The sequence below is a fragment of the Perognathus longimembris genome, chromosome 18, assembly GCF_023159225.1.
Source record: "Perognathus longimembris pacificus isolate PPM17 chromosome 18, ASM2315922v1, whole genome shotgun sequence".
NCBI lineage: Eukaryota > Metazoa > Chordata > Mammalia > Rodentia > Heteromyidae > Perognathus > Perognathus longimembris.
In genome coordinates, this window is record NC_063178.1 from 35568785 (window position 1) to 35577434 (window position 8650).

Sequence of the window (8650 nt, forward strand, 5' to 3'; positions counted from 1 at the left end):
CCTGGGCATAAATACAGATCCCATGCAATAGCCCTGATTTTTTTCCATTATTGTCAAAGTGAAGTACAAAGGGGTTCCAGTTTCTTATGCAAGGCGATGAGTACATTTCTTTCCAGATAGACATACACACGTGTAATACGCACAAACACACTCAGCACATAGGATTTACAGCATGCAAAGATGAATTTTAGCCATAGGCACTTTTGGAATTCCAGCAGCAAGTGACATTGTGTCCAATATTTTAGAACCACGTGGGCAGTTAGCAAAACAAAACTTTGCTAGCAAACAAAAACTTTCAGATTACAAAATGGAAACACCGTATTTTGATAAACCAATTCAGCTCAAATGGAGTGCCATGGCAACTGGAGTGGGGCCAGGAGTAACACAAACAAAGAACACATGGCATGGCATAATGGCATCTGAGCTGGTGACATAATGGTGCCTCTTAAACCCAACATCTACCACGTGAACAGTGCCAGAGAAAAAAGGCAACTTTTAGATGTCTTTTCTGCCAAAGCACATTGGTGGCCAAGCCTCAGTTTCCAAAGCCTGTGAATAGAGGCCACTTTGTTAGCAAGGCACATTTACAGGATGGTATGACTTGGAAATTTATAAAATAACAAGCAAGCAAGCAGACAAGAAGGGGAGAGAGAGAAAGAAAGTGAAATAAAGGAAAAGAGACAAAGCAAAGAGAGCTTAAATATAAGCGACTTCTGACCATTCACCATTGCAGCTGAAGAAACTGCATCTATGAGTATTTACCGCAGACCTCCTTGCTCTGGCAAGAGGATTGCTAGCAGTTTCCTGGCTCTGTGTCACTGTGACCCCCAAAACCCATTAAAAGCATGGGAGAAATATGTAACAATTATTAAAATAGGTAGTCAATAAAAGAGAACGCCACACAGTATTCAGGCAAGATGGACAATTTATTACTGAACTGCTGGCCTGTGGCTGAGATCATGCATGGCCAGAGAGAAGGGTCAGCCCCTGCCCTGCCCTGCCTTATCTTGGGCAGGGACAGGGTCGTATGGCCAGGTGGATTAGGATGTGACCTCAGGAAAGATGGAGGTAACTGCCTCCAGGTATGCCAGTTACCCAGGTAACTAGGTAGAGACTTAAAAAAGTGGGAGGCATCTCCTGGGTAGACCTTACAGTTGGTTCATATTAAGGCCATGGATGACAGCCAGCTCCTTCCTACATATGCATGGCGAGAGGCTCTCCCTCTGTTCTCAGCCATTTTTGCTCTATGTAGATTTAAGTTAGGGATATTCCTTCCAGACATTATCTGGTGTCCTGTTCATGAGTAAGTCTTTTTTGGCTCACTCTGCAAATAAGTGAAGCTGGATCTAGAGAATATTGTGTCTGTAAGGAAACTAGAGGGACAGAAAAGATCCCACAGAGAGGCACAGCACTTTCCAAAGGGCCAGTCTAATTTAGCACTTGTATTCTTGGTTCTGGCATTATGCAATTAAGATGCTTCTCCTAAGCATCATACTTCTCTAAACCTTCTGCTTGCATTGCAGATAAGCATCTCACAATAGGAGAACTGACTGATACTTTTTGAACAAATGGTTCAGAATCTTCTGGGTGTGAACTAACTTGTTATGGGTTGAAAGGAAGGATGGTTTGAACATTTGTAAGAACTGAGCCACCCAGGCAAGTTGAAGTCTAGATCTAGAACAGCTTGAGAAAGGCTGTGTGTCCAGGTCAAAAGGTCAGTGTTTGTGGCTCTGGGACCCCCTGACGGCATTAGGTATGACATGTGTATACACACAATGATTCTGGGGAGCTAGAGACACTGAATCTGTTTCAAATAACAGACAAAAACATAGTGAGAAGAAAAGTATGAAGATTCCTGCTAGTGTATGTGGAAAAAATGGAGAGACAAAGGATAAAAGGTCAACGAATGTAACAGCAACACTTACAAAACTATATGCTGTAATACAACTGTACAATTTGTGGGGGACAGAACTGGGGAGAGGGGGAAGGTGGAAGAAAAATGAGGGAGGAGGTAGCAAGTTGGATAAGAAATATACACACTGCCTTACATATAAAACTGTAACCCCTCTGAACATCACTTAATAAATCACATCACAATAAATCAATTTAAAAACTAAAAAGAACAAACAAATGACAAAAACCTCCTTTTTCATTTCTTGTAGTACATTCTGATGCATATCATTTTATATGATCATTTATGCATAGCTATTGAGCCATTGTAATATTCTTCTGAGAATACCCTCTACAAGTCTCACTGTGTGATAGTCTAGAGTGAGATTTCTCATGTCTGTCTGTGTGTGTGTGTGTTCTTTGTTTCATTTTATAATCTACTGTGTAGAATGTATATATGCACTATTACTTGCAGATTTCTAGGCATACTTTAGTTATAAAATAGGAAGGAAACTATGCAAACTGTTTCTTTGGATCTAGCTCACTTTACTTAGTATACTATAATCCATGTAATGATTAACTCCTGGTCATAGATTTTTTTTTTTACTGGCCATTTTACCATGTACTTGGCATGACTTACTCTGATGCAATCCAGTTGTATCATCCTAAATGGCTTTCATGCAATTACCTTCTGGACTCAAATGTTGGACGAAAAATATCTAACATAACTTCATCCCTGAGGTACTGGAGCAAATCACAGCATCTGAGGTGAGGGAGGAGAATCTGCAAACTTATTTTCCAAATTATATTTTTATCCTGGATGCAAGGCCTCAGATGCAGAGTCCCAGGGAAGAGCTTTACCCAGGCTTCCAGGGGATTCACAAGTGCTTTTGATGAAAGGTAGGCTGTAGGTGACGTTTCTGTCAATAACAAAGCATGTGCATATATACAAAGACATATTAATATACATATCTGAAACTGTGGGCCTCGCTTCCAGACCAAATTTCAGCATGGCAGATGCTTCAGGGATATGCCCTTTGATTTTCACACTCATTCTTCTCCAGTTTTCTATCTTTCTCAGATCCTTGGCCGGCACTAGCTGCTTTTCTACCATGAAGCACCGAGCTCACATGGATGGAGATGTGATGATTGCTGGGTTTTTCCCTCTCTACACTTCGGGAATATATTGTAGTAACCACGATGCTTCTGGGCATGAAGAGAACATGCCATAAGTCACTCATCAATTTATTTCCATTTACTGTGCATGAATGAAAGAGAGGAAAATACGTAATTTACTTATGAATATATCTTAAAACTCAACTCTGAAATGAGAAACCTGTAGCTCTCATGTCATTTATGACAAAATGTTTACTTAGGTAAAAATAAGCAATGAAAATATATACTCATTCTATCTACATGAGACCTTTTAAGTCACTAACCTTAAAGGCTCTTACATTAAATAAACCAAATGAATTTTAATAACAAATTAATTAATATAACTTCTACCACAGGGAAGCAGAAATTAAATACCAAGTTTCAAGCATGAATCTCAAGCTCAAAGCTCATCTCTGAGTTTTATGTGCTTGACACTATCACTTAAAAATGCATGTTCCTTTCTTCCTACACTGCCATTCTCCAAGGAATAAATGAATTTTCAGCTTTCATATCTCTGGCCCTGACTTCTCAGCTTGATATTTTCCATTCCTTCACTGCCTATATTCATTTTTCAGTTCCAGTAAAACTGCAATTCCTGTCTGGGGTGATAAATAGCTCATTATACCTTTGATTTCTATTGTACTGATTGCCCAAGTAGTTGATCTTTTTTTTTCTATATTGATTTTCCATTTGTACTTTTCAATTTTTTAATCTTCTGCTCATATGTTTGTTTTTGACTGGACATTTTTCCTACTAGTATTTAAATTATAAGATTTGTTTTACACTAGGCTATCAATCCTCTGTTAGATGAAGAGCTAGCAAGATTTTCAACCATTCATTTGGCTCTCTCACCATTTCTTTTGTTTGTTACACAAATGACAATAAAATTCCCTCACCTCATATTGAACCCTTGTTCTAGTTGATATTGCAGGAAGAGTCGTTCTATATGTTTGAGTCTGTGAGCTGAGTTGGCTGTAAGATATTCCTTAAATGACACTTTGCTTCAGAAAGACGCTCTTAAATTGAACCTTCTTTAGATAATCCACCCTGTCCTGTAGCCACATAACATCAACGAGATGACTCAAAGGCAGGATTTTTCACACAGGTGGGGTTGATTACACCAAGAGAATGGCAATACAGTATTTGGTGTCTCATGAAAGCCTATTCCATGTTTAATGGACTACAGGTTATTGCTGTGGTGGACTTGGTATTGGAGAATAAGCAAGCTCTTGCTCAGCTTAAGTTTCTGAATCTCATTCACAAAAATTCCCTTCATGTTCTTACCTAATCCTATATTCAAACATAAACTACATCCCCTTGCACCCTAATTGAGAGTAGTATTTGAATATCTTCCTTGGCAAAGAAGCAAATATTCAATCGATCAAAGTCATTTGTTTGGAAATACTGCTCCTAAATTTCTTTGCTCATTACACAGGTTTATCTTCAAGAAGTACCAGTTTGTTTTGGCCTTGATATTTGCTATTGAAGAGATTAAAAAAAGTACCCTGATCTTTTGCATAACTTGATTCTGGGATTTGATATCTATAATCTTCGATTTGGAGCTTGCACAGCATTTAAAAATCCTTTCATTAGCCTGTTTGGGAAGTACAACACTCCAAACTACACATGTATGAGAGACCACAAGAGTACAGCAGTACTTACAGGACCATCAGGAATAACATCTGCCCAGATTGGAGCATTGTTGGGCCTCTATAGTTTTCCACAGGTGAGGGGGTAAGGAATGGGGGCATATTTAAAAATGTCTCATTTGGTGCCATTTCAGGTGCTAGAAAATAGTAACAGAAAGAGATTGGATTTATAAACCTATTAAATTTTATGACAAAAAAAGATTTAGGGATCAGGTAATGGGATATCTATAGTCTCATTTATTTTTGGAAGGGAGATTTTAGATGAGACAAAGGAAATATTTGGAACTTTAAGGCTTATCAGTCATGTTCTTTGAAAAAAACCCAAATACCCTGAAGACTTTTCCTGGCTAGGCTGTGGTTTCTCTTTTAATTGCTCAAATTCTGAGTCTGATTGTGTGACATGGGAGAACTGTCCTCATGAGGCATCCTTGGATTGGTTCCCTCGGCACATTTTTGACATGAATATGTCTGGACACAGTTACAATATAAACAACGCTGTGTACGCTGGGGCCCAGCCTCTCCATGAGATGCTTCTTCATCACACAGAAATACAAAGAGGAACAGAAAGCAGACAGTGGCTTCCCCTGCACAGTAAGGCCTTGTGTTTTGGATGTCATAATCAATGAGCAAATCACCTTCTTACTGTATGAAAACACACATTTCAGGTATTTTTCCAAAACACAAGAAATCATTCTGGTTTAAATGTTTGTGATATACTCTAGGCAGGTGATCAAGTATTCTAAAGCAAAGCAGGACAGTAACAAGGATGGAATCAATTCAATGTCCTGCAAAGATTTTTCAGTTACAAATCACTTCCACATATATCACTGATGTTTTGAGAGCTGTAAATTCACTTCTTCCCTATGAGTTTTTATGTAATGGTAAAGAATGATCTGGGTGAACAGAATTACCCAGAATTTTCAAATGAGCGAGATTCATTCTACTTTGGTATTAAAAATGTAACAAGCTCAAACTATAGTCATTCATAAAATTAGTGGCTTTGGCAAACTATTGCTTTGGCAATTGAGAATTTTTTCATTGATTATATATAGAATTAATTTCTTCTCACAATAGACTTTCTCACTCCTTTTTGAGCAACCAGGATCCAGATAGATTATTTTTATTCCTACAGAGATTTTCTTTATTAGATGCTGTTGTATTCTTTAATTATAAACGTGAGATTTAATGCCATGAGGAGCTGTCTTAGATCAAGTTTTCAGTCTTAACTCTGGAAGATACTTCACCATAAGATGATGTATCTCTTTTAGCTGCACCCTTATCTGAAGAACACCAAATTTCACAATCCTGCTGGAGATCGAGTGATTTTTGGATTGTTGTGCCAGGTCGCGAGACAACCAACAAGAAGGCCACCGAGACTCAGACGTTCCAAAATGCAAAAGCAAGGCAAGGCTTTATTTAAGCAAGCTGCAACTTGGGCCTTGTCCTACCCACTGACACTGCGGAGGTTATGAGGGAGCCCCGAGCTGTGATTACACAGGGCTTATAAAGGCAAAAAACAAAGTTACAACAATCAGGTGTTCAAGCAAGCAAGATTAGGACACAGGTACAAATCTGATTGGCTCAGGGCTTGAGGCACTCTGCGGGCAGTCAGAGTTAAGCATTCCCAGTGGTTAGAGTTCTTGACCGACTGGGCCCTAATGGGCTTGTCCTGGGTTTGCTCACAGGACCTGATTATCTCAGGTTCGTGTGGTAAAGTGGGGTTCGCGTGGAAAAGTGGGGCCTGACTTCAAAGTCTGGCACTTCATTTCCCCCTTTTCTCTTTGGTACCTTGGGAGCCAATCATGGCTCCATTCTGTCCATTTCAATGGCTTGCATGTCTAGGGGAAGATATAGAGATAAGGCATGGGCCAATAGGGCCCAAAGTATTAACCTAAAACAACTCTGGTCCCTTGGTTTTAAAGGAGGGCTGATGGGTGAAGATCATCCATCTTCTGTAACTTCTTCAGGCTGACTCAGGGGCGTTGACCTTACCTAGCCAGGAACCTATAACCTTACTAAGTCTGGCCACCAGGTTCCTAAGGGGGCTTCCTTAGTTGATAAAATAAGGGGGTCACCCCACTTTGGAGTGAGCTGCCAAAATAATTGAAAAGGATGGTGAGGGTTAACGTCAACATTAGCCAGGGTAGCAAGGAAATAAGGCAAAAAGAAAATCATAACAATATTCAGTCTAACTTTTCTTGTTTTGTTTTGTTTTTGGCCAGTCCTGGGGCTTGGACTCAGGGCCTGAGCACTGTCCCTGGCTTCTTTTTGCTCAAGGCTAGCACTCTGCCACTTGAGCCACAGCGCCACTTCTGGCCGTTTTCTGTATATGTGGTGCTGAGGAATTGAACCCAGGGCCTCATGTATACGAGGCAAGCACTCTTGCCACTAGGCCATATCCCCAGCCCCTAACTTTCTTTTCTTGAGGTGAAGGCGAAGCAGCTGAGTTGGGTGCTTGGAGACCTCCCATGTTCCATCACGGTAGTCATAGTCCAGGGCAAAGGGGTGAGCTGGCCTGGCGCGGAAGCGATGAACCCAAGTGCTGATGCCATCTAGGGTCCCTTCCACCATGGTTCTAAGGACTTGGGGTTATGCCTTTGGACGAACACCCAGTCTCCTGGTCTGAATAAATGGGGGGTAGTGACAGAAGCAGAGTCATATAATGCTTTAATTTTGGGCCACATATTTTTGTGCACGAGCTGCAAATAATCAAGTTTACACAAAAATTCAGCATCATCCAAATCAGCAAGCAATTCAGTCTGAAGGCTAGGGATAATGGGCGGGGAGTACCCGTACATTATTTCAAAAGGAGTAAAGCCAAGCTGATAGGGAGAATTTCTTACTCTAAGCAGAGCAAAATGAAGGAGTGACACCCAGTCTGTGCCAGTCTCTAAGGCCAGTTTAGTCAAGGTCTCTTTTAGAGTGCGATTCATTCTCTCTACCTGTCCTGAACTCTGGGGTCTATAAGCACAATGCAATTTCCAATCCATCCCCAGTGCAGCGGCTATTCCCTTACTTACTTTTGAGATGAAGGCCAGTCCGTTGTCCGGCCCAGTGGTGGATGGGAAGCCATACCTGGGTAGGATTTCTTCCAGGATCTTCTTAGCCACTACATTCGCAGTCTCATGCTTTGTTGGATAGGCTTCAACTCATCCTGAAAAAGTGTCTACAAAAACTAGCAAATATTTGTATCCAAATTTTCCAGGTTTAATTTCTGTGAAATCTACTTCCCAATACACACCTGGCCTATCCCCACGGTGGCGAGCTGCTTTAGTAACTTGTTGATTAAGGGCATTGGTAAGCTGACAGGCCTTGCAATTTTTAACAATATCTTCAATAAGTTGGTCTCCTTGTCTAATTTTTACTTTGAAGTGTCGGAGCAAGTCCTTCATTCTTCGGGTTCCCATGTTAGAGGCTCAGTGGATTCTCTTAAGGATCCCTTTACCCAGCCCTTGTGGCAAGATAAGTTTCCCTTCACAAGTTTTCCACCAGTCATTGTTTCTTTCTCTGTCCAGGGTTTTGTGGGCCATGGGAATTTTCTTTATCCACTCCAAGTCTTCTTGGGAATACTGGGGCACAGGAGGTAAAGCTCATGGCCCCAGACCTTACTAGAGTCAATATTTCTGCTCTGGGCTGGAAGGCTGCTTCCTTGGCTGCCTGGTCGGCCAGATTATTCCCTCTAGTCATTGAGTCAACTCCCTTTTGATGAACCAGACAATGCATAATGGCAATCTTTGCTGGTTCCCATAGGGCCCGGATGAGGCTTAAAATCTCCTGCTTCTTTCTAATGGCTTTTCCTTCGGCTGTCAGTAGCCCCCACTCTTGGTATTCATGTCAAGTAGGCCTAAGGCTGGGGCTTCCAGAAGGCTTTTCTAGATTGCCTCAAAGGCTTTTTGCAGCTGCTCAGTCCAGTGAAATTCTGGGAAGTTTTTGGTGGCTTCATATAGAAGCTTGGC